At 45.9% G+C, this 24,662-nt stretch overlaps 1 protein-coding gene across 4 annotated transcripts in view; it reads left to right on the top strand.

The window, feature by feature from the left end:
• GOPC (golgi associated PDZ and coiled-coil motif containing) overlaps positions 1-24,662 on the top strand; it is a 214,216-nt gene that overhangs the window by 47,845 nt on the left and 141,709 nt on the right. The gene's annotated exons all lie outside the window — the stretch shown is intronic.

The following is a 24,662-nucleotide window of genomic DNA, read 5'->3' on the forward strand; positions in this document are numbered from 1 at the left end:
TAACAAAGCTTAGTCAAAGTTGTAGGTGGCAGCAGCGGGGAGGGAAGTGGGCCCAAATCTGTAGCATTCCAAATGTAGGAACTAAAGTCATCAACATAGTAGCAAGAACAGAGAGGGGGAAAAGTCCCAAACCTTGTGTGCAGTTGTACCATCTTTACCGTTTTTCCTTGTGCCCAGTGGCATCCTGTATTTTTCCCATTTGAGAACATCTTATGTGGCCTCTTGATCCTCTGAGACTGGTCAAACTCAAGATCTTCTCGAGACACCTAGTTTTGGAGAGGCCATCTATTAGTCACCTGCCCTCCTGGACAAGCATTCTTTGGATCCATTTGCATGTGTACATGCCCTTGCTGATAGCATTATAGTAGAGTGGGTGATGCCTTCTTGCCTACCGTTTTAAATTGGTCCAGCAGCCTAGGACAAATAGGGTCATGAATTTTTACTTTTTTATTTATTTTGCAAATTTATGAGAGGATATTAATGGGCATTACGTGCATGGTGTGCATGGTTCCTGTAATAATGATGGACATTATTGAATGCATGCACATGGAACATACTTTGTAATCACCTTTGGTGCAACTGTCAATGGGATTACCCATGGCCGGTTATGGACATTTGTTTGTATGAAGCATTGTACTTTGGAGGATGGCTGATGCTCAGGGGACTCCAAGAGGTATAGCCAATCCACCACTTATTTTGTCTCCTATAATCTGTCTGAAGAGACCACCACACAGGGTATCCTGCCACAGCAGGACTCCGAAGGCAGTGCTTGGTCAACTACACATAGGATCTGGCCACCAAAGTGCAGTTTGGGAACATGTCAAGGGTTGTCCTTCCCAGAAACTGGTAGAATACAGGTGGATACTTTGGCTGCTTCCCAACTGCTAATATCCTGAAGTAAGTGGTCGCTCCAAACCACTCTGAGCTATAGTACTATATTTGTGCAGATTCATTGGCGGTTATATCGGCAGCTTTTCTTTTTTAGGTCGAGCCAAGGCAGCGAACGCTCTGCTCTGCGAGAAATGCTTTATTCGAGTATGGACTTGAAGCTCCTCCCACTCTCCACCCATATTTTGCATTGGCTTGTGTCATCCTTTGTAAATGCTGGCTTCTGATTCGTTAATGGGCTTATTAGTCCCTCCTTAGTACTGCCTTGTCTTTATTTGTAATCTTCCATGAGGACTGGCCCTTATACTTCAGTTGTTACACTGTATGTCTTATTTAGTCTGTAAGCACTATTTTCTTTAACGAGTTTCTCCTACTGCAGGCACAAAATGCTTTCTTGCAACATTCAGAGCGCAAGACAACCGGGGGCAATGGCGGCTGCGTCTTTGAAATGCGATAGGTCTCGCATTTACAAGAGTTTGAGCTATTGGCATTGTAAATGACAATGCCTTTTATTTATGTGTTACTTATCAAAACAGATAAATAAAAGGCATTGTGATTTACAATGCCAATAGCTTAAACTCTCGCAAATGCGAGACCTATTGCATTCCAAATGCATGTCTTTATTTGATTCAGAGGCTTTAGAAAAGCAGGAAACAAAGTGCGATTCTTTCCGTTGTCTAAGGCTCTGCTGTTTATGCGTTTTAATTTCACAGTGTCCTTTGATAAGTTAGTTGCAGATGATGACACCCCCCCCCCCCCTCTACTCCCGCTTTTTCACCGCTAGGTGCAAACCGAACACTTACCAGTTGGTTCCAGTTTTGATATTAGAATTGTTGCTTCATTCGATGTCTGGTTTTTTTTTTTGTTTTTTTTTTCCCCCCCATTCGAGCTTCCTCTGCACATTTTTTTTATATTATTTCCTTATTGCATGGATAAGATTAAAGACCCTTGCGTGGCTAAAAACCTTAACTTAACAAAATATTCACTTGGATAACTCAAATAAGGTATTTGTCATCGTTGTTTTAGTGCACCAGTTCTTGACCTAAAATAGTTATAATAAAGTATTATTCCTGTTATGGAGTCGTTTTGTGTCCTAATACTCGAGGAAGAGTTAACAAAAGTTGCTCCTTGAACATTACACGTTTTTGAATTGTTATAAATGTGCCGAAATTCAGCTCCTAAGCATAAATATCATGATTGGAAGTCGCTAAATATGTTGTCGTTGCCGCAGGATGGTTCCAACCAGTGTCTCTTCACAAGGCAGGCATATCAACATTCTTTTTCCGTTGCTCAGGAATCTGGGTTAGCCTGTTGTGAAAGCTTGGAACCTAGAGAAAGGGCTATAATGTAATAAGATAGTATTTCCGGGTCCACTTGAAAAGCCGTTTGGAGAGGTGGGGCAAATAAAGTTGCCTTTGAAACGCCCACTCCAAACCTGCCTGTGCAATGACTCCTAATGCATCTCATGGTTACAGTGGCTTTTCATCAGGGATGAGTGATCTAAACAAAAGAAAATTGCATCAACCTCATAACATGGTTGTTACTTTATAGCAGCAGTTAACCTGTGCGTTTAAAGTGAGTATGGTGTGCAAAGGGCAGCCATTTTGTACTTGTTGGGGGACGGGGAAGGTAGCTCATGCCTGGCTGACGGAGACTGTGGGTACAGCCTTATGTATTGTTTTCTTACGGTTTGACTTCGCTTGTGCTGTGTGTTTTTGCTCACTGTTCCTTGTATTGCCGTAAAAAGTAGCAGTAAAGTTATTTACAAGAAATGCCAATATCGTCTTACGGGGGGGCTTAGGTACCCCATCTCAAAATGCTTTACAAATCGCTGAATATTCTCTGACCTTTGTGGCCGAATGTGAGGAAAGGGGGTGCCACTATACTTGATCTGTTTCATGAGCAAACTTCTATGGGGTCTTGGATTCAGCTGTCAGAGGAGTCACCAGTCCACATATCCTAGACCCTGAAAATTATTGCAAATCCTGCATCAGATCACTAATGCTTCCCTACAGCGCTGTCTCACTGTAACTTCTTTTTTTTTTTTTACACCCAATGGACTTGTTAGCTGTCAGATTAACTTTGTATGTACCAGGTTGCCCATACTGGTCCAGTAAATCACTTTTTACCTTCTTCTATGATGATGTGACACTTTGAAAGTATCACCTTTAAACCTTGATTGTGTTCTCTCAGAACCTCAGTTGGCTTAAGTGTCTAGTATTTTTGAGAAATGGTCCGCATTTATTTTAGCCTGGCTTATTCTTCCTCCAGAGTTAAACAAATCCGGTCTCCTTTGGTCTGATTTTTAGGTCTCGCCTGACCCAGCGCATGCGCTGGTCTGGCGAGACTTATTGAGAGGGCTCCAAAAAGTGCTACCAGGCCAGCCTAGAGCTTCAGTGCAATGTGCGCGGGCGCGCGCGCCGCACTTTACCGCGATTACTTACACTTTCACGGCCGCTTTGATGTTTGATGTGATCGCGATCACCTTCACTTTCGCGGCCGCACGGCAGCTTTGATGTTTGATGTGATCGCGATCACTTTCACTTTCGCGGCCGCATGGCAGCTTTGCATAGCCAATAGGTCTCGCTTTTGGGACCTTATAAGTATTTAGTTATGCAACTGTTGCATGGCTAAACACTTATAAGGTCCCAAAGGCGAGACCTATTGGCTATGCCAATGCTTGTTAAATTATGTACTGTTCATTCAAAATAATGTGTGGAGGTGGAGCTAACATCGAATTTTGGCAAGACTCCTTTCTATTGGGGTGCGGGACAATAATTTGGCTTCCTGCACTGCCCAAGGATCGTGCTCCGGTCCCACTGTCACATGGCTTTGCAGCAGAGCTGGATAGGTCACCGAGTTTCATCTTGGGAGTGCTCACAAATGTATAGACTGAGGAGACCTAATCCTCTAAATGGAAAAACTGAACTCTTGTGATGGCGGATGCAACTGACCTTCTGGCGCTGAGGCTCAGTTTTGTCAAAGGGCTGGTCCTCTTGGCCACACTGGAGGATACCTTTTATTTAGAAGATCAGGGCTTCAGCTTCTGGGGTCAATCCATTCAGAAAGATTGAACAGTAGGAACGATTAACCCAAATGGATTTTAAACCAAAAAGGGAAAAAACTTTGCAGTACACTTTCCGGATGGATTCCTCTTAAGCAGTCAACAAGCTTGCATTTAATAGAAAAAAACCTTAACCTTGATGTATAAGAAAAGAGATAGTAAGTCGAACAATCTACCATTTTGAATTGGTTATTTTGTTCAGTTCCCAAGTAAATAACCAAGTGATCCCAACTGAAAAATCCTTGCATGGCATAGGTGTTGCAAATGGAGCTGGAAGGAATCTGGAACGTGGCCATGCAGCATGTGTAACAAGCATTGGCATAGCCAATAGGTCTCGCCTTTGGGACCTTATAAGTGTTTAGCCGTGCAACAGTTGCATAACTAAATACTTATAAGGTCCCAAAAGCGGGACCTATTGGCTATGCAAAGCGGCCGTGCGGCCGCGAAAGTGAAAGTAATTGCGGTAAAGCGCGGCGCGCACGCTCGCACACATGCACTGTAGCTCCAGGCTGGCCTGGTAGCACTTTTTGTAGCTCTCTCAATAAGTCTCGCCACCCAGCGCATGCGCTGGGTCAGGCGAGTCCTAAAAATAGCATGCTCCACAAGATGATGCAGGAGGCTCAAGATGGCTGCCAACATCGAGAAGCCCAAAGATTTTGAAGAAAGAACAGCGATTTAGGGAAGAATCAGCCAGCTCCCGCAACAAGAGCAATGCTTAACATGAACGCCACATCTAAGCATGCCAGTAGGAAAAAAAAACAGCTTTTCTGGTTGCCAGTAGTATTGATTAATGAAAGCTTTCTCATTTAAGGTAGTTAGGCTGTTCCTCTTTCACAGAGCGAGATTTAAAAGTGAAGGGTGGTGTATAGAGAGTACATACAAAGTGCCACAGGTAACTTCATCTGGATTTGCAACATCCTGGTCCAGAGGTGATGTGACAAAGAAGGTGTATGGGGACCGATCAATAAGGGCATCCCGTTAACCAATAATGAGTAGCTTTAGAAATCACTAAAAGGCTTTTTTAAGCAACAGCATTAATGTCCTCCCACCCCATTTTCCCACACCAACTGACAAACTTGGAATGCGTTGTTGAGTAGTAGAAGTAACATCACATAGAACATAAACAGCATTCCACATAGCTTGTACTGGGGAACGAGTAAAAGTAAAAAATAAGTAAAGCATAACAAAACACCAAAAAGGGCCGTCTGTCAGTGAGACCTTTCGTGGTGCATAGAAGGCATTATTGTCCTGCAGAATGACACTGTAAGATCAAGTTTAGAGGAAAGTGAATTTTGACTGAGAAATAGTGGTACGCTATTTTATTCCTACGATGAACTGTGAGACTATTATTGAAAAGAAGTTAGCCATTTTTTAGCAGTCAGCCACTGTTCCTCTGGTTAGAGGGGCTCTTTACTAGTGAGGTAGATCATTACTAAGTATAAACACTTCGATGCACCTCACTGACATCCAAATACAGAGCCTCTGAGCTTACCACAAAAGTGACATTTTATTCTGATCTTTGGTATATTATTAAAAACTGGAATATTTTCCATGAAACTACTGAGGCAGAGGTACCGGCAGACCCTTGAAGGGATAAACACCGAAGGGCAATTTAAATACCATGTGGGTTGCTTGTAGCACATCTGATTCCTCCTTGTAAAGAGGTAATTCTAATTGCTATGGAGAGTAAAGCAGATGAGTTACAAATAGCAAGACAATGAACACCTGATGTCTTTAAACAAGATGCTAAATACAAAGAAAGAGTTGCTGAAAAACATAAATGGGATGCAATGTGGAGCTGTGACGAACTCGGGAGGAATACTGGTAAAAAAAAAAGAGTTGAATTAATATAAATGTATGAAAGGCACTCAATACGATAAAAAAATTCCGTGTAATTTTTTAGGGGTGCTTCCGTGAAGGGGCTGACTGTCTCAACAGACCCTAAGATAAATGTGAGATAATGCAAGTAAAGGACTCCTGCTACGGAGCAACCTTCCCTGGGTGCAAATGCTAATTTTAAATCAGTTTACCCTGATATATTCAATCTTTTTTGTTGTAACTAATAATTTTCAAAAACAGTTTCATTTCACAAACAATGTTTTTACCAACAGGATAAGTTTTTCAAAAAAACATTTAATTATTGTTCATATCACAATAATACTTTGTTTGTTACAGTTTATACATGGGTCAAAACTTTGATTATATTCATGCTCGCCCAATGCATTTCGGGCCGTATGGTGGCCCTTCTTCAGGGGCAAATCTAAAAACAAGATAAAATTTAAACAATAAATCCAATCATTTCAACTTCATAAGTGCAGACAACAGCTACAACATATCAAAAAAAACATGCTAGATACAACAGTCCATGACATCTCTTCGTAATTTCGAATTAAAACTGATTTTGCAAATAAATGATTAAAGTCAGAACAAACTGATTCGGAAAGAATACCCTTATAGAACCCAGTCACCCAAAGTGATAGAATAATACACACGAACGTGTGTGTGTGTGAGAAAAACCTTAGACTAGGCGTACCTGATGACCATGTATTAAACGCACTCTGTGAGCAGGAGAGAAAAAAACATACCATTCCTTATATCAAAAAAACGACTCTATAGATTCTAAACAAACCGAACTTTAAATGAACAAAACTTCTTGTGCACTGACCTTGGTTCCTGACAACCTTTTGAAACAAATACCCCCACTTGGTCAATCGAGCTCAAACGGGATTTCTAAAAGAAAGATCCAGTAAACCCATTACCATCCACGGACTAAACCTATCTACTTCAGCTAAGACTCGTGAAGTAGATAGGTTTAGTCCCCTTTCGCTGTTAGTGATTGCAGTCCCATATATGGTAGACGCGGATGTTAAGAACTGTATCGGTAGATGAGCAGGGTTTCCGTTTGGTTATCGGTAACGTCTACGTTGGAGAAGTTTTGAAAAGGTGAGCGGACGCTCTTTTTGTCATTTGGAGAAAGCATAGCGGTATTGATGTGTAATCCGTGGATGGTAATGGGTTTACTGGATCTTTCTTTTAGAAATCCCGTTTGAGCTCGATTGACCAAGTGGGGGTATTTGTTTCAAAAGGTTGTCAGGAACCAAGGTCAGTGCACAAGAAGTTTTGTTCATTTAAAGTTCGGTTTGTTTAGAATCTATAGAGTCGTTTTTTTGATATAAGGATTGGTATGTTTTTTCTCTCCTGCTCACAGAGTGCGTTTAATACATGGTCATCAGGTACGCCTAGTCTAAGGTTTTTCTCACACACACACACACGTTCGTGTGTATTATTCTATCACTTTGGGTGACTGGGTTCTATAAGGGTATTCTTTCCGAATCAGTTCGTTCTGACTTTAATCATTTATTTGCAAAATCAGTTTTAATTCGAAATTACGAAGAGATGTCATGGACTGTTGTATCTAGCATGTTTTTTTTGATATGTTGTAGCTGTTGTCTGCACTTATGAAGTTGAAATGATTGGATTTATTGTTTAAATTTTATCTTGTTTTTAGATTTTCTCCTGAAGAAGGGCCACCATACGGCCCGAAATGCATTGGGCGAGCATGAATATAATCAAAGTTTTGACCCATGTATAAACTGTAACAAACAAAGTATTATTGTGATATGAACAATAATTAAATGTTTTTTTGAAAAACTTATCCTGTTGCTAAAAACATTGTTTGTGAAATGAAACTGTTTTTGAAAATTATTAGTTACAACAAAAAAGATTGAATATATCAGGGTAAACTGATTTAAAATTAGCATTTGCACCCAGGGAAGGTTGCTCCGTAGCAAGAGTCCTTTACTTGCATTATCTCACAAAAAAATAAGAGTAACACAAAGTCTGTGGTGTGCTGCAAACCCTTGATTATGGATCTAGAGCTTTTCCACTGCCTACTTGAAAGGTGTTTGGTGTGGATGGTTTGTGGTGATGGATAATACTGATAAAGTACATTGTATGTGCTACCCCTCGTCCAACCCCTTTTCGTTCCCATTGGGTTTTGGGTTTAGAGGAAAGATTGCCTTCGTGCATATCCATGGCAGGCCAAGTTGAAGTTTTATATAATAAAAAAGGGTTTATGTAGATGTTCTTCACTCACAGGTGACCCCCAAACACTCCTACATAGCCTCTAGTAGTTCTAACTTGGTAAGTTTAGAAACACAGAAAAAAATGAAATAATTTTGTGAGAGCAAAATTGAGATCTGACCAGATTTGTCCACTGTGGCTTGAAGATCAGCCATAGTTTGTGCTAGAGCTGCTCGCGTGCCCTCTCAAGTCCTAAATCCGGTAAAATGATTACTGTTAACTAGTGAAGGTAATATTGTATACTTGCCCCCATGTTTGATGGCAAAAGAGTAGAGCTACCATTTCATTAATTTGAAATGGTACTGTTAACAGTAAATCTAAAAGAAACAGTTAGTTATAGATTTCTTACCTTAGCATTACCCCCAGGCGTCAGACTGGATCCAGAAAGTTTTTCGACAGCAGTACCCCTGTGCGTCGAAAGGTGAGGTGGGTCAGCTCCGCGTTCGTCGTTGGCGTCGTGGTCGCCGGGATGGCGTTGCGGTAGCTACTTAGATGCCGCCCTCACGCACTGACAACAGTTCTTTCTTTCCACGCCAGCCAGCGCAGATCCGGAGAGAGCGGTACCTCCAGTCACTTTTTGACGACTTTTGTCAACATCGTTTTTGAGTCCTCGACTCCTGGTGCACGTCAGGGATGCCCGGTTTCAAGGCTTGCGGTTCCTGTAGCCGGCTGATATCGGTGACGGATCCGCACCGCGTGTACCTGTTTTGCCTGCAGCACGATCCCAAGTCGTGCTCCCACTGCTGGACCATGAATCTGAAGTCTTTGCGGGAGCGGTCCCGAAAGCTTCTCGAGGACCGGCAGTCGGCTCAGCGCTGTTCGAGGTCCCGGTTGTGTGGGGGTCGAGGGACCGGTCGCAGAGCCACCACCACCTGTCTCCTTCAAAGTATTTGCACTCCTCAGGTAAGTCGAAGCACCAAAGAAGTCTAAGAAGCATAGTCGCTCTTCGACTTCTCCTCGTCAGTCAGCCGACGTGACGAGGGATGCGGGTGGTGCCTCTCCCGCGGCCCCGCGTGCAGAGCCCGAAGGGTCGTCTCCGAGTTTCCCTCCCTTCCTGGGAACCGGAGCGACCTCTGCCCAGCTTCGCACCTTTTACGAAGCGATGCATGCCATCTTTGGGCAGCCCAACTCCTCCGGCGTGCCTTCGGGCCCCATAGATTTGGTTGGGGGCCCTGGGCCTTTGACGCCGGCGGCTCTGGCCCCAGCACCGCAGGGTCCCCTTGGATCCAGGCCTGGATCCGGATCGGTGCCGGTCGACTTGATTAAACCTCCCCTGGCGCCGATTCCACCGGCACCACGTCCACAGCGGACGCCGGTTGTGTCCCCAGCCGGTATCGACCCTGGCCTCCACCCTAGATTGGACACAGAGCCAGACCGGCGTTGACCGACGCCAGATACGGCGCCAACAGGTACCTTTTGTGCCCTTGTTCTACCCTGGTGCTCCAATCAGGCCAGATTGGCAACCAGAAAAGGGTGAGGAGGACTGGGAGGGGTCTGGTGACCCTTTACCAGACCAGTTAGAGTATGACCCAGACTGGAGAGAGAAACTGGGCGAAGCCAGTGGTCTGGATACTTCCCCAGACCTTGGCATGCTGCCTCCTCCTACTGTGGCTACGGAGGAGGGAGCTTCTTACGCAGTGGTGTTTGGTAGGGCGGGCGAGGCTCTCAACCTTGAGCTACCTACGGTGGCAGTCAGGACTAACCTCCTGACAGAGGGGCTTCAACCGGCAGTGAGCTCTTCGGTGCCCCTGCTGCCGTTTAGTGATCCCTTACCGACATCCTTTTGGGCAACTGGTCCAGGCCCAACACAGGGGCTCCTGTGGGTAGGATGATTACCCAACGCCACTGCCTGGCCCCGGGTGACCTCACTTTCCTCTCCCAACATCCCACCCTTGAGAGCTTGGTGGTCCAAGCCTCCACATCCAAAGGCGCATTCCCTAACACACCACCTGATAGGGAATCCAAAAAGCTGGACCATCTTGGGAAGATGTTTTCTTCCGCCAGATTGGGACTGCGGTCAGTAAACACTGCATGTCTGTTGGGCCGTTCTACCCACTCTGTGTGGGATACAGTGGCGCAGGTGCTGCCCCAGTACCCGGAGGAGGCCCGGGCCGTACTCTCCTGTGCAGTTGCCGAGGAAAGAGACGCAGCAAAGTTTACCATACGCTGTTAACTGGACACCGCCGAATCGCTAGGTAGGACTATTTCAACGTCGGTAGCCCTTAAACGCTACGCCTGGCTGAGATAGACTGGCTTTTCTGGGGATGTCCAAGCTACCCTTATGGACATGCCCTTTGATGGCCGTCGCCTGTTCGCCCCTTTCGTGGCTACGAAAGGGGTGCCCCACCACATCCAACCCAGAACAACAGGCCGGTGCAAGCTGTCCAGCCCCTGCGCGGCCGGGGACGTGGGAACCACCGTCGTGGTTCTGGGGACCAGCGAGCGGGCCATTCCACCACCTCCCCCTCTACAGCTGCCTCCAAACCCTCCTAGTCCGACCTTTCAGGGCCACCATTTGCCAGTGGGTGGCAGGATTCGCCATCACCTCCCCCACTGGCGCACCATCACGACGGACAGGTGGGTTTTGCAAATAGTCCAAAGGGGCTACTCCCTCCCCTTCAAGATTACCCCCCAGCCATGCCACCTCATTACCATCGCATGTCTGAGGATCATCTGGCCCTTCTCCAACAGGAAGTTATGTCTCTCTTGGCCAAATGAGCCATCGAGCGAGTTCCTGCCCCACAGGTAGGTCGTGGTTGCTACTCTTACTATTTTCTGGTGCCCAAGAAGGACAAAGGCCTGCGTCCTATCTTGGATCTCAGGAACGTTAACCGCTTCCTCTGGGGGGAGAAGTTCAAAATGTTGACACGAGCTCAGTTCCTGTCTGCTCAGGAGACTGGATGGTAGCGTTGGACTTGCAGGACGCCTATTTTCACATCCCCGTCCTGCCGGCCCACCGGCACTATTTGCGGTTCACTGTAGGCCACGAGCATTTTCAGTTTACCATGCTCCCCTTTGGCCTTTCCAGCGCCCCTCGGGGGTTCATGAAAGTGATTGCGGTGGTCGCAGCTCATCTGTGCAAATCAGGGGTTCCAATCTTCCCCTATCTCCACGACTGGCTGTTGAAGCTCGCCCCAGGCTGTCATCTCCCACCTCCAGACTACGGCCGACCTCCTGCATTCGCTGGGGTTCTCCATCAACGTGCTGAAGTCGCACCTGACTCCCTCTCAGAAGCTCCTATTTATCGGAGCGGTACTGGACACGGCGCAGTTTCGGGTCTATCCTCCCAAACAGCGAGTCTGGGATATTCGGGCTATGATTCCGATCTTTCAGCCTCTATCCCAGGTATCGGTCAGGATGACCCTCCGGCTACTGGGCCTGATGGCCTCCTGCATCCTGCTGGTGGACCATGCCAGATGGCATATGCGGGCTCTGCAGTGGGACCTAAAGCTCCAGTGGGCACAACATCAGGAGAACCTGTCTGATTGCGTCCAGATCTCGGAGGGCACTGCATACCAATTGCAGTGGTGGCTAACGAACCAGGATTGGGTCAACGGCAGATCCCTCTCCCTTCCCCAGCCAGAGTTCACAGTGGTGACCGATGCATCACTTCTCGGATGGGTTGGCCACATGGGGGAGGCGGAGATCAGGGACCTCTGGTCTCTGGCGGAGTCCGGGCTCCATATCAACCTTCTGGAGCTTCGAGCGATTCGTCTGGCACTCAAAGCATTCCTTCCCTCTGTTCCGGGAAGAGTAGTGCAGGTGTTCACGGACAACACCACCGCCATGTGGTAATGCAACAAACAGGGTGGGGTCGTGAACCCTATGTCAGAAGGCTCTCCGTCTCTGGAGATGGCTGGAACATCAGGGCATATCCCTGGTGGTTGAACACCTGGCAGGTTCTCTGAACACCATTGTGGACGAACTCAGCCGCAGGTGCATGATGGATCACAAATGGAGTCTTCACTCGGAGGTGGTGCAAGGTCTCTTTCAACAGTGGGGAGAGCCTTGTTTAGATCGATTTGCCACCGAATAGAACGTGCAATTTTGCGTGTTGGAATTTCCAAGGGGCACTCGCTCGGCAACGCTTTTCGTTGCGAGTGGAGTTGCGGCCTTTCCGCCTATACCACTTCTGCCCAGAGTGCTGAAGAAGATCAGGCGTGACCGGGCCCAAGTCCTTCTTGTGGCTCCAGATTGGGCACGAAGAGTCTGGTATCCCGAGCTATTACACATGGCCATCGATCCTCCAATCCAACTGCCTCTTCGGGAGGATCTTCTGTCGCAGCAGCAGGGGACGGTCCTCCACCCGAAACTTTCCAGCCTCCACCTCCTTGCGTGGAGATTGAGCGGCAACATTTGACAGCTTTCGACCTTCCTCCCGAAGTCTGTGATGTTATCTTGGCAGCCAGGCGTCCCTCCACTAAGAATGTATACGCCTGTAGATGGAACAAATTTGTGGCATGGTGCACAGCGAAGGCTGTGGATCCCCTTTCTGCCCCTATTTCTGAGGTTCTCTAGTTCCTCCCTTCTTCGGCCCAACAGGTCTCTGCTCTGGGCACTCTAAAGGGCTACCTCTCGGCCTGATCTGCCTTCTCTTTTCAAGTTCCCTGTTGTAAATCGCTTCCTTAAGGGCATTACTCAACTTTTTTCTCCTGTTCCCATCGTAATGCCTCAGTGAGACTTGAACTTGGTTCTTACATATCTTATGTGTGCTCCCTTTGAGCCGCTTCATAGCTGTCCTCTCAGGCTTCTGACCTTAAAAACTACATTTCTGGTTGCCATCACCTCTGCGCGCAGGGTGAGTGAGCTCCAAGCACTTTCTTGTAAGCCTCCTTTTCTGACAGTTCATCTGGACAAGGTTGTCCTTAGAACTCGTCCTTCCTTCCTTCTCAAAGTGGTTACTCCTTTCCATATTGGAAAGGCCATCACTTTGCCCACTTTCTTTCCGCCTCTGCATCCTTCCAAAGAAGAAGAGAGGCTCCACCGTCTGGATCCAAAGCGTGTGCTTTCCTTTTACTTGGATCGCACAAAACAATTCCGGGTGGATGACCAGCTCTTTGTTGGCTACGTGGGTGCCAAAAAAGGTTGGGCCGTGTACAAACGGACCATTTCTAGAAGGGTCGTTTTGTGCATCAAAGCTTGTTGTTCCTTGGCAAAGAAGGAGCCTCCAGTGGGGTTGTGCGCCCATTCCACCAGGGCGACGGCACCTACCACTGCTTTGGGACGTGTGGTCCCCCTTAATGACATCTGTTAGGATGCTATGTGAGCATCGCTGCACATGTTCACAAGACACAACTGCCTGGACAGCCAAGGCCAGATTGCTTCTTTGGCTGTACCGTTCTCCAGGACTTCCTGGTGTGAACTTAGTTTGCAGACCCACCTCTGGGGTTGGTATTGCTGGGTTATCTATTCTAAGGTAAGGAAGCTATAACTAACTGTTTCTTTCAGATGAACAAGTTACTTACCTTTAGGAACGATATATATCTGTAAGAAACATTGGTTAGTTATAGATTCCTTACCGCCCCACCCATCCTCCCCGTTCTGCCAATTGACTTCTTGGGTTAAGGACTTCCTTTCAGGGCCCTAGTCTTGTGCACCAGTGGTCAGTGTCTTGCATGGCTCTGCGCTTCTGGCGTGGAAAGTCGTGTACAGAACTGACGTCCGCACGCGTGGGCGGCTTCTTAGTAGCAACCGCGACATCATCCCGGCGACCACGACGCCAACGTCGAACGCGGAGCCGACCGACGCCACCTTTCGACGCGCAGGGGTACTGCTGACGAAAAACTTTCCGGATCAAGGTAAGGAATCTATAACTAATCTATGTCTCGTACAGATATATTGTTACCGAAGGTAAGTAACTTGTTCTGTACAGGTGAACTCGTAGAAAAAGATCACAATTTCAGCAGGCAATCGGATTGATCAGGACATTGATATCCTGATTTTTTTTATTTTTTTATTTTTTTATTTTTTTTAATTAAAACTTGTTGGAATCCTAAAATTCTAAACTTATTGCCGAATATTTCTTGTTAGATAATTTTGGAAGCTGCTTTTGCAGATGAATCAGTAAGATGTTTGTTTATCCAAAAATTGCCTCATCATACATTTCGACCAGTTTAAGCAATATTTTGTCTCCATTGTTCTAGTGTTCATAGCATCTGTCCTCGGGTCTCACAGTTGACTTTAAAATCTTTCATTATTGAGGGAAGTGAATGAATTGAGGCTTCCTTTGACTGTCATTAACCTTGCCATGCTCTAGTGCTGAGCTAGCCTTTCTACAGCGTCCTTGTCCTGCTCTTACCGGAAGATGTCAGCCACGTTAGCCAGAAAGAGCAGCCCGTCAAGATTAATTGATGCACAATGAACGCGCTGACAGGGATGAGCTGAGAAATAGCAACGCTGTTTTGGTATTTATGGTGGTCAATATTTAATGATGTTGATGCTGCGCTTGTAATTGTGGGGGGAATAGAAGCCCTCTGACTAAGCGGCTAATAAACCGGTTCCTGTGAGGAGTGTTTTCAGCACAGGTTCTTCCAGTTATTTATTTTAAGACACCGGTCTGCCCCTGCCACGTTGTACAGAAAGTTAAATAAAGGCACCAGGTATGCTAGGCTCTTGTGATTCAAGGTGTTTTATTGTTATGCTTCCGCCTCTTGTAAGGCTAACCTGTCAGTGACACAGAAAGGAAAGTTCCGGCTTCATGCGGGTGCCCTGACCCTCGAGGGCGTGGCGCAGCCTGAGTGAAAATTGTTGAGTTAAAGCAAACAGTATTTTACTACTGGTCTCTAGGAGCTTCGCTAGGTCAGCATGACGCGCTTTTTACTCCCCCATGAGACCTGTCGCAAGTGCTCTGAGCTCGCGATGGCCTGCCAGTGCTGAATCCTGGCAAAGAAAGCAAGCATTGGCAAAGCCAATGTACCTGGCTTCAATGTTCTTAAGTGTTGTTTTACATGTTAACGCCGAACCTATTGGCTTTGCCAGTTCTGGAGAAAAGTAGCTAGATAAAATATTTCTGTATAGAACGCATCCACAACATAAAATATTGAATGTGCTTTACAAATGTAAAATAGTCGCTCTCTCTCCCCAATGAAAGCACTTCCTGGAAGTCGGAATGATGCTCAAATGCACAGTAGCCTGAGGTGACAGAGGATACTTCTCTGGATGGAGCCAAAGGCCACTCTGTGTATATTTCAAATAATTGGTAACAAGACATCTGAAAGGTCAAGCCAGAACTAATAAATGGACATGGAAACAAGGTAGAATGTGTGGACCTCTATTTCTGTCCTTCCCTTCTGAAGCCTCATTCTGTCCTTCGCCCCCTGAAGGCAAAAAAACTGCACAGTCCTAGGAAATTGTCACTCTGTTGGCGGACCTGATTACATTTTATCATCAATATATTTTTGGTAAAGCCAGGTCTAGATTTCAAGTGTGCTGGCCCACAGCTATTGCTGGAGGTGGTGGTTTGCGTCGGCCAAACCAGTCCGTTCCTTACCTTGTTTACAAGCCATTCATGATTGTTCTTGGAACTCTTAGTACCTTAACGGAGCCTATTTCAATGGACTATTAGTGTTTACAGATAAGGCATTCAGGGCAGACTGACATTATGAGTCCTTTTCTCCTTGGTCATGTGGTAATAGGCGGTAACTAGACAGTGTTTTGATGAATACTTGTGTTTACCATTGGTGATTGAGGTGTTTGTTCACAATTGAATTACCAAGGTATTTCTTTGTACACTTGACTTTCCAATGGTACTACTAGATCACATGCCAACTTTAAAATCTGCCCTGTCAAATGTTTATTGCATATGGCTTAGGATAATGGATCTATAAACACATAAATGTCTTGTTGCCTTTTGATTTCAGGTATTCTTTATTAGTAAAACTGTTAATGAAAAGCTCAGGGTTGTAGTTCACCTGTTTTACTCAGTATACTTAATACGCAGACTAGTGTATGGTGGTCTTCACTTTGACCGTCAGGGTGGCAGAGGACATTACGCCCGACACCCTGCCGAACAGAAGACTGCCAGACCACCAGCTGTGACCTCTGTGCACTCCTAGGAGCAGCTGCCATTGCAGCTCTTGTGTAGGCAATAAACGCTGGTGTGCGGCCTTTAGGTGTGTCACACACTAAACTTTTTTGTTTTTCAGAAGCAAACAAAAAAACTTACTGGCCCCCACACGCTGGGAGTCTTCTCCCAGTGGGTGTGGGTCATTAATTTTTCCCCGTTCAGGATGGAGAGAAAAACAGGCCATCACACCATCCACTCCAAATAGGGTGGGTGGACTGATTCAGTTAGTCCTTTGAGCCCCTATTCCTTCGGGCCATCAGAGTTAGTTTTCCCACGGCAGTCAGCAGGGGCACTGACATCAGAAAACTAGCAGTCTGCCCCATCTCAAAACAGAGTGGGCGGGCTGAGGGTTTTTGTCAGGAGGGGTAATCCTTCACTTTTGTGACAGAGTATCCTTTCCACCAAACTCTAAATGATGCCTAAGTGCCTTAATACCTTTATACCACACCCCTTTTAGAGCCTCCCTCCCCCACCTTTTACATTACACTTAAAGCACAGCATAGAATGCTGGAAAATACTGCTTTCTAAATGAAAATTGCATTCCCACTGGCTTTTAAAAAAGGTAAAAAGATTTGGATCCTCAGTAGGCAACTCTCTTATTAGCTAATGGGACTCTTACTGGCCAGTTCATTACTTATGTTGATTGATTATGATCCTCCTAGAGTAGCTGTGCCTTAAATTTTCACTTGTCGATGTCCCATCATCTCAGCCATGAGAATTTGAATGCATATGGACTTTCCAGCCCCCACTGATACAAGTAAGCTCTATGGGAATCAGCAGAACTCTAAATGCTTTCCTCTTTGAGAAAAATGTCTGTGTTCTTTTGAGGGCCTTTTTCTGAATTAAACGGGAAGGCTATATATATTGTTTGACCCTTTTCAGAAAAAACAAATTCAAAAAATTTATCACCAGTGGTCACTATATTTTGTGGGGAAAACATTTTGTTTTTGGACTGTGGGATGGGCATAGGGCAGATCCTGCATCTTCTACAGTGAAAATTCATTCCAAAAATAAGAATGAAATCTCATTCTAGCTTTTGCTTGATGATCTCGGGCTCCTATACCCTGTAAGTCTGGCATATCGCTTCCCAAACTCGTCGCAGAATAATTGATCAGACAGGAAAAAAGCATCGCGCAGGTCAAGAAACAAGTAGTTTGCTTGTTGTGGTTTGGTTTTAGCCTAACAAAAATGCACTTGCCATTTACCATATTAAAGGAGGTTCGTTTTTTAAACCACCATCAGGTTCAAATTGATATCCATGTTAATTCTTAATAAGGTTATTTGGCTGTAATTAGATCCCAATAAAACTCCACACATGAGCCTTTTTAGGTCTCGCTGAGACAGCGAAAGCTGTCTCTTTGAGACCTTTTGTAAGTGGGCTTTCAAAAGTGCTACCCACATGGTTTTGCTGGCCTAGGGCTTGAGTGCACGATGGCGTGCACGTGCACAGCTGCTCCTCTGCTCCTTGCATTCCCCCCTCCCTTCTCACCCAGCCCTTTGATGCTCTGCTCGATTACTTTCACTTTCGCCGCTTTGATGTTTGATATCAAACGCGATCACTTCCGCTTGGCATAGCCTGTACTTGTTCTCTTTGTCCTCACATATGCTCTTCCCTCTATGTTTTTCTCTCTGGTCTCACATGTGCTATTCCCTCTGTATTTTCACTCTGCCCTCACATGTGCTTTTCCCTCTCCATTTTTCTCTCTTTCCTCACACATGCTATTCCCTCTGTGATTTGTCTCTTTCCCCTCACATGTACTCTTCCCTCTGCATTTTTTCTCTATGCTCTCACATGTGCTCTTCGCTCTGTATTTTTTTTCTCTGCCCTCGCATGTGTTCTTCTCTCTATATTTTTCTCTCTGCTCTCACATGCTCTCTTCCCTCTATGTTTTTATCTCTGGTCTAACATGCGCCCTACCCTCTGTATTTTTCGCTTTGCTCGCACATGAGCTCTTCCCTTTCTATTTTTCTCTCCTCCCTCACATGGACTCTTCCCCCTGTATTTTTCTCTCTGCCCTCACGTGCTTTTCCCTCTATTTTTCTCTCTGCCCTCACATACTCTTCCCTGTATGTTTTCCTCTTTGTCCTCAAGTGCACTCTTCCCTCTGATCACATGCATACACAACTATGCACACATACAAACACACACATGCATTTACACACACATATGAACATATACAAACACACTCAGACATGCATAAACATATGCATATACATGCACACCAACACACCAACCCCACATACACATATAAACAAGCACGCACACCAACATACTCAAACACATATACATACACACAAACATGCATACACAGACATAGGTATACACACAAACCTATGTGTACACATCCATGAAGACAAATGAACACTATGACACACCCATACTTGCACACCAACACACACATGCATACACAAACATATACACATACAAACACACACACATGCATACACACACAGATATATACATATAGACACACACACTATGCACACACACGCATCTCCCGTACTGTCTCAGGGGAAGAGTCGGTGTCAGCTGTCTCCTAGAGGGAGATCTCGCATGAGACAGTAAGACTCAGAGACATGTGGCGGTGGGGAGAGACAGACATGCCTCCCTTTAATTGTGTTGTTGCAAGATGGTGACTATCTTCTGCCACTGGTGCATTCAGATAAGCGGCAGGAAGTTCGTCGGACACATGCACTGGTTTCAATTTCGAGAAAGTGGGGTGAACGTTTCACAGATCGGGAGTGTGTGTCTACACGTGTTTCTCCTTCACGGCAAGGCCAATCAGTACGTTTTGTTTAACCGTGTGGTCATGAATCCTTTAATTGCATAAGTGAGCGGGTATGGATGTAAACAAAAATGTAACACTAATACCACATTTTCTGTCACTCTTGTGAACAGGTTTGCTGTGAATGTATGAATGAGAATGGCGTTTTAGAATACGTTGCATGGAAAAGGGTCAACATGGTGTATACGTGTTTTTGGGTGTTTTTTTATAAAAAAAAAATTTATTGCATGGTTAACGTCATGATATACCGGATTCGGATGCTTCATTGCAGATCAGTTGGTTGGCCCGTGGTTATTTACGAGTTTGGAAAATACGTTTGTATTGTTTTGATTCTTTTTGTCTCTGCCCTATCTCTTGGCTGCGTCCTTACTCTCTCCCATCTTCTCTCTCCACCTCTTTGCTACATGTTCTCTCGTAATGTTTTCATTTTCCCCAACTCTCCTCTTTACTCTCTCTAATTCTTTTTTTGCTCCTTTTCTGTCTCTGTCCCTTCTCTCCTCTTTCTCTCCCCACCTGTCCCTTCTCTAACCCCACTCCTCTTCCTGCCCCCCCCCATCCCTCTCTCTCGCAGTACTGCAGCATAGGCAGCACCAGGTCTCTGATGCTTTCTCAGTGTTGGCCCTGGGGGTGGAGGAGGTAAGTCAGCCCCCAAGTGAATCCCATTATCAACAGATAGTGAACCTCTATTTACCAACAAGTACGGAGCGGTCTCGGGTGACGGCTGATGCGAACAGTGATCTGCTCTCGGCCCCGGCAGGGCCTGTGGGGTGGGGGCGTTACCTTACACTAGGAGAGGAAGTAAAAGTGATATCCTCCCCTCCCCCCCCCCCACTCCACCACTGTCTCTCCTCACCCTCCACCTCTCTCGCTCCTCCACTTCTGATTCCCTTTCACCTCGGTCTCTCCTTACCCTCCACCTCGGTCTCTCCTTACCCTCCACCTCGGTCTCTCCTTACCCTCCACCTCGGTCTCTCCTCACCCTCCACCTCCGTCTCTCCTCCCCCTCCACCTCCGTCTCTCCTCACCCTCCACCTCCGTCTCTCCTCACTCTCCACCTCGGTCTCTCCTCACCCTCCACCTCGGTCTCTCCTCACCCTCCACCTCGGTCTCTCCTCACCCTCCACCTCGGTCTCTCCTCACCCTCCACCTCGGTCTCTCCTCACCCTCCACCTCGGTCTCTCCTCACCCTCCACCTCGGTCTCTCCTCACCCTCCACCTCGGTCTCTCCTCACCCTCCACCTCGGTCTCTCCTCACCCTCCACCTCGGTCTCTCCTCACCCTCCACCTCGGTCTCTCCTCACCCTCCACCTCGGTCTCTCCTCACCCTCCACCTCACCCTCCACGTGTCTCTCCTCACCCTCCACACGTGTCTCTCCTCACCCTCCACACGTGTCTCTGCTCACCCTCCACACGTGTCTCTGCTCACCCTCCACACGTGTCTCTGCTGCACGCCTCACACTGCTGCACGCCGCACACTGCTGCACGCCGCACACTGCTGCACGCCGCACACTGCTGCACGTCGCACACTGCTGCACGCCACACACTGCTACACGAAACATTGCTGCACGAAACATTGCTGCACGCCACACACTGCTGCATGGCACACACTGATGCAACCGGCACACTGCTGCACGCCACACGATTTAATTGCTTTATTCGAGATAAAAAACTCATAAAAGCATGAAACATTTATAACCTATTTACAATCTCTTATAAAATCTTTAAAATGATAAAACATCATGGCATCAATAATATAATTCATCAATGAAAACTATTATTTAGCCAGTATAAACACAAAGAGACTAGGTTCTCATTGACTGGTGGAACGGGCAATGGGCTAATGTTCATTTCACCTAGCCTACTATTAGGCAAGAGATTTCCTTCTAATGGTCCAAGCCCAACCCAGAAATTTAGCAACTGCCACAGCAATGAATGTTGAAGGACTAGTGCGAATGATCCTAAGAGCGATGCCGCTCTCTCTCGTGCCTAGCTGTTTGCACATAGCCCTCAGCCAGACACGTCGGGGGACTGAATAAGCCCCACACACAGAGTAAGTGGGCAGTGGTATCGGTACTTGTTTTACAGACTGGGCAGGCTTGGGAACTACCCTCTGCCCATCTTCCAGTTAGTGATCTAATTGGGAGAGACCCCACTCTAAGCTGGAAATATAGCTTCCTATCCAGGGGTTTGGTTATAGTATCCCAATAGGGCTCAAGGAAAGGGGAAGCTTTTACTTCAAGAAATAGTCCCTCCATGGTAGAAGAATCGGCTTCATTCCAATCCCGATGTTCTACCATTTCCCAATACTTTGTTTTTATAACTGCTTTGGTCGGGAACAAGGCCTCCGCTGGATTCTTCCATAGCTCATTCATGCCTAGAATCCCCAGCATTCTGCGCAAATACCCCAACCAACCGATTTTGTGGAACTTATCACAATTAATTAAATCCAGGAAGCCCCTTGCGTAGTGAGCAAGTTCAGGAGTGACCCAAATGCGCCGCCAGTATAAAATGGGTCTTAGTCTAGCCATATCTGAAATGGCTTTCCTGCCTAACTCGCAACGCAGAGGCCTCATGGGTGTACTTTTGGGAAGGCCGATGAGGTTTCGAAGAAATTTGTTCTCGGCCAGCGTTAATGGTGCTAGATTGCCATTGCCCCAAAGCTCTGAGCCATAGAGCGCCGAGCTAATGGCTTTGGCCTCATATACTTGAAGTGCTGGCGCAATAGGTTTGGTCAAAGACCTTTTGTGTTCAGCACTTATAACACCAGTGTTTTGGCGAAATTTAAGAGCCGCCACTTCTGTGTGTTTCCCCCACTTTGCGCCCTTGGCTATGTGGATGCCCAGATAAACAAAATCCGAAACCATTTCTACCTTTTGGCCATCCATGAAGAAGTTCCTTCTAAAGCTGGAATGGGGATTGAATGTCATGAGCTTTGTTTTGGCTACATTTACTTCTAGGCCTCGATCAATACAAAAGCCCTCGAAGATATTGAGGGCACGCTGCAGGCCGCTGGGAGTTTTGGATAGAATGAGCGTGTCGTCTGCAAATAATAGGATTGGCGTTTTCGCTCCATCCAATGTTGGAGCATCTACAGAAGCAGACAACATACGCTCCACTACTCCGTTAATAAAGGGAGAAGAGCATCGGGGCCATGGCACAGCCTTGGCGTACCCCCCGTTCTGCCGGGAACTCATCAGATATTTGCCCATGTCTCCCCCACTGGATCCTTGCAGAGTTTGACTCGTGCAATCGCATCACTAGCGATAGAATTTCAAGTGGCATACCCATCTCAGCTAAGACTTTCCATAACAGGGAGCGAGGGACTAGGTCGAAAGCTGCACGTAAGTCTATAAAGGCAGCATAAAGACTGCCCTTCACCAGCTCTACTGTCTTCCAGTGCAGTAGCATGAACCGGAAGATCTGGTCTATCGTGCACGCCACACACTGCTGCACACTGCTGCATGCTGCACGACACTGCTGCACGCCGCACACTGCTGCACGCCGCACACTGCTGCACGCCGCTGCACGTCACAGTGCTGCACGCCGCACACTGCTGCACGCCGCACACTGCTGCACGCCGCACACTGCTTTTATACAAGATTATGCTACTGACATTGTAAATGACAATGCCTTTTATTTGTTTTAAAACCAAAACATAAATAAAAGGCATTGTAATTTTACAATGCCAATAGCTCAAACTCTTATAAATGCGAGACCTATTGCATTGCAAATGCTTGTTATTTGCATTGTTGAGCAGCCAACTATGCATGCTTCTCCCACGATAGAGCTTTTGTTCCAATGTCATTTAAATCTAAATAATATAATTGAAATATCTTAGCTGTGTTGGTCAGCCCTGCTTAAAACTAGGGTGCCTTGCTGTATTAAGCTGGAAACTGCCTTTTGTCGAGTAATCTTAGACCAGGTCCTGGCAGTAAGGTGCACTGCACAGACTCATGGCATCTTGGAAGGACACACTGAATGATGACAAGGTGCTACGTTGGATCCACTCCTCCGTGATTACCAACATCATTTAAAGAATATTCAGCCTAAGGTCCTGGATTTCCGGTTGGCTCCACATCTCTGTGTCACATGATGCATGTTAATATGAATATAAGAAGTGCTTGAAAATGTTAAGTCGATGGCACAAAGGCCTGATGTTTTTATCTGAGGCTCAGGGCTATGTACACAGGGAATACTCCTGCAAGACACACTCAGTCGTTGATTGTCTACTGCATAAGGCTTCGTATTCATTCAGTGCTCCTTTCTGCTGGAAGAAATTATTGCAAAACCTTTCTTAAAGCTAAGACCGCTTTTGTTGCTTTCCAGTGGCATGCACTCTGTAACGTCATCGGCAAGACAGCCTCTTTGGCCAGCTACATGTGCTTAATGCAGGCACTACTCCCAGGATGTGCAGCTCTACAGCATCTTTGCTTGAGATATACTTTCCATCACTGTTATAATTTTGTTTAATGTCCTGCCTTTTAACATCGCCATATTGAGACTAACGTGTAAAGGATATGATTGTAGCAAAATGATATTTACTGGTAGTATGGACTTCTTTGCTGTAAGTAGTTAAATTCTTCTATTTGCCACAGACCTCTGTCCAGCTCAGATACATTCTAATTCTCAGTTGTTATTAAAGAATTGAGGGACCATACCTCTATCATTTCGGGCCATTTCTGTTTTGGTGGTAGCTGGATGGCCATGGGGTTTGTGTTGATAAGTTAACCGTGAGTTTCTACAATCCCACTTGCATTTGCCAGTGCTCTTTGGTGCTTACAAGCCTGTATTGTTATAAACGTGTTTTACTAGCAGCTCTTTCCTGCCAACAACTATGCTGTTTCCTTCAAGTTTCTTTCTCTGTGCCCCATATGTTTTTGACTCAGTCAGCAGCATCTCCGGTTGCTGTTTCTAGGTCATCCTGTCAGGGACCAACAGGAATAAGTTGTCACTTTTTATTGTGAAGTGGTCAGGGAGATGCTCTGCTGATTGTAATAACTTTGGCCTGAGAATCAAAGTTTTTTCATGAACATTGAGAATACTCGGTCCACTTTTGGTCCGGATTCACCTGCAACTTTTTGTATAGCCATATGCAGTATCTTAGGCTTGCAATGTTAAATATCCTACACCGAGTACCACAGCCAGCTTCTTCAGATTACCCTAGAAAAGCTTTTCTGGGATAGAAGAACCTTACAGTTTGAATTTTGGGTGCTCTTCTATCCACATTTATGGTGAGCACATTGCCTTTTTAAATCGAGCGAAAAATATGAATGGCTTGAGAGCAGCTCCAATGTCATGCCTATTGATTGGCTCAATTCAAATGCAGTAATCGCAGAATAAATCCTTTTAAAATATTAAAAGAGCTGAGGGTTTATTTACAGGATTCTCAATATGCCATTCTGAATGCCTATCCCTATATTGATTCGATAGGGTACCAATTCATAAAGTCTACGGAAAATACTGATGAAGCTGTGAGGAAGAGTTGTTGATCCCAACAGATTTTACCTTCACTTACGTGCAGGGCCATTAAGATAGTTGGTGTTGCTGATAAAGTTGTTATGCCATTTTATTAAGTAGGATGGTTTAGTATGGTACTTTTTGTTAGTCCTCGGAGGACTGGGGAAAAAAAGCCTTTGTCTGATCTATCTTTCTTAAGAGTACTTTCTGTGAATGTAAACAAAACCACAAAAAAAACATAGATGAACCAACCATAGTTTCAAGGAATCTTATCATCGGTCTTCACTTTTTCCCTTCAGCCTAGGTAAAGACAACGTTT

This window comes from Triturus cristatus, chromosome 6, assembly GCF_964204655.1.
Source record: "Triturus cristatus chromosome 6, aTriCri1.1, whole genome shotgun sequence".
In the NCBI taxonomy this organism is placed as follows: Eukaryota; Metazoa; Chordata; class Amphibia; order Caudata; family Salamandridae; genus Triturus; species Triturus cristatus.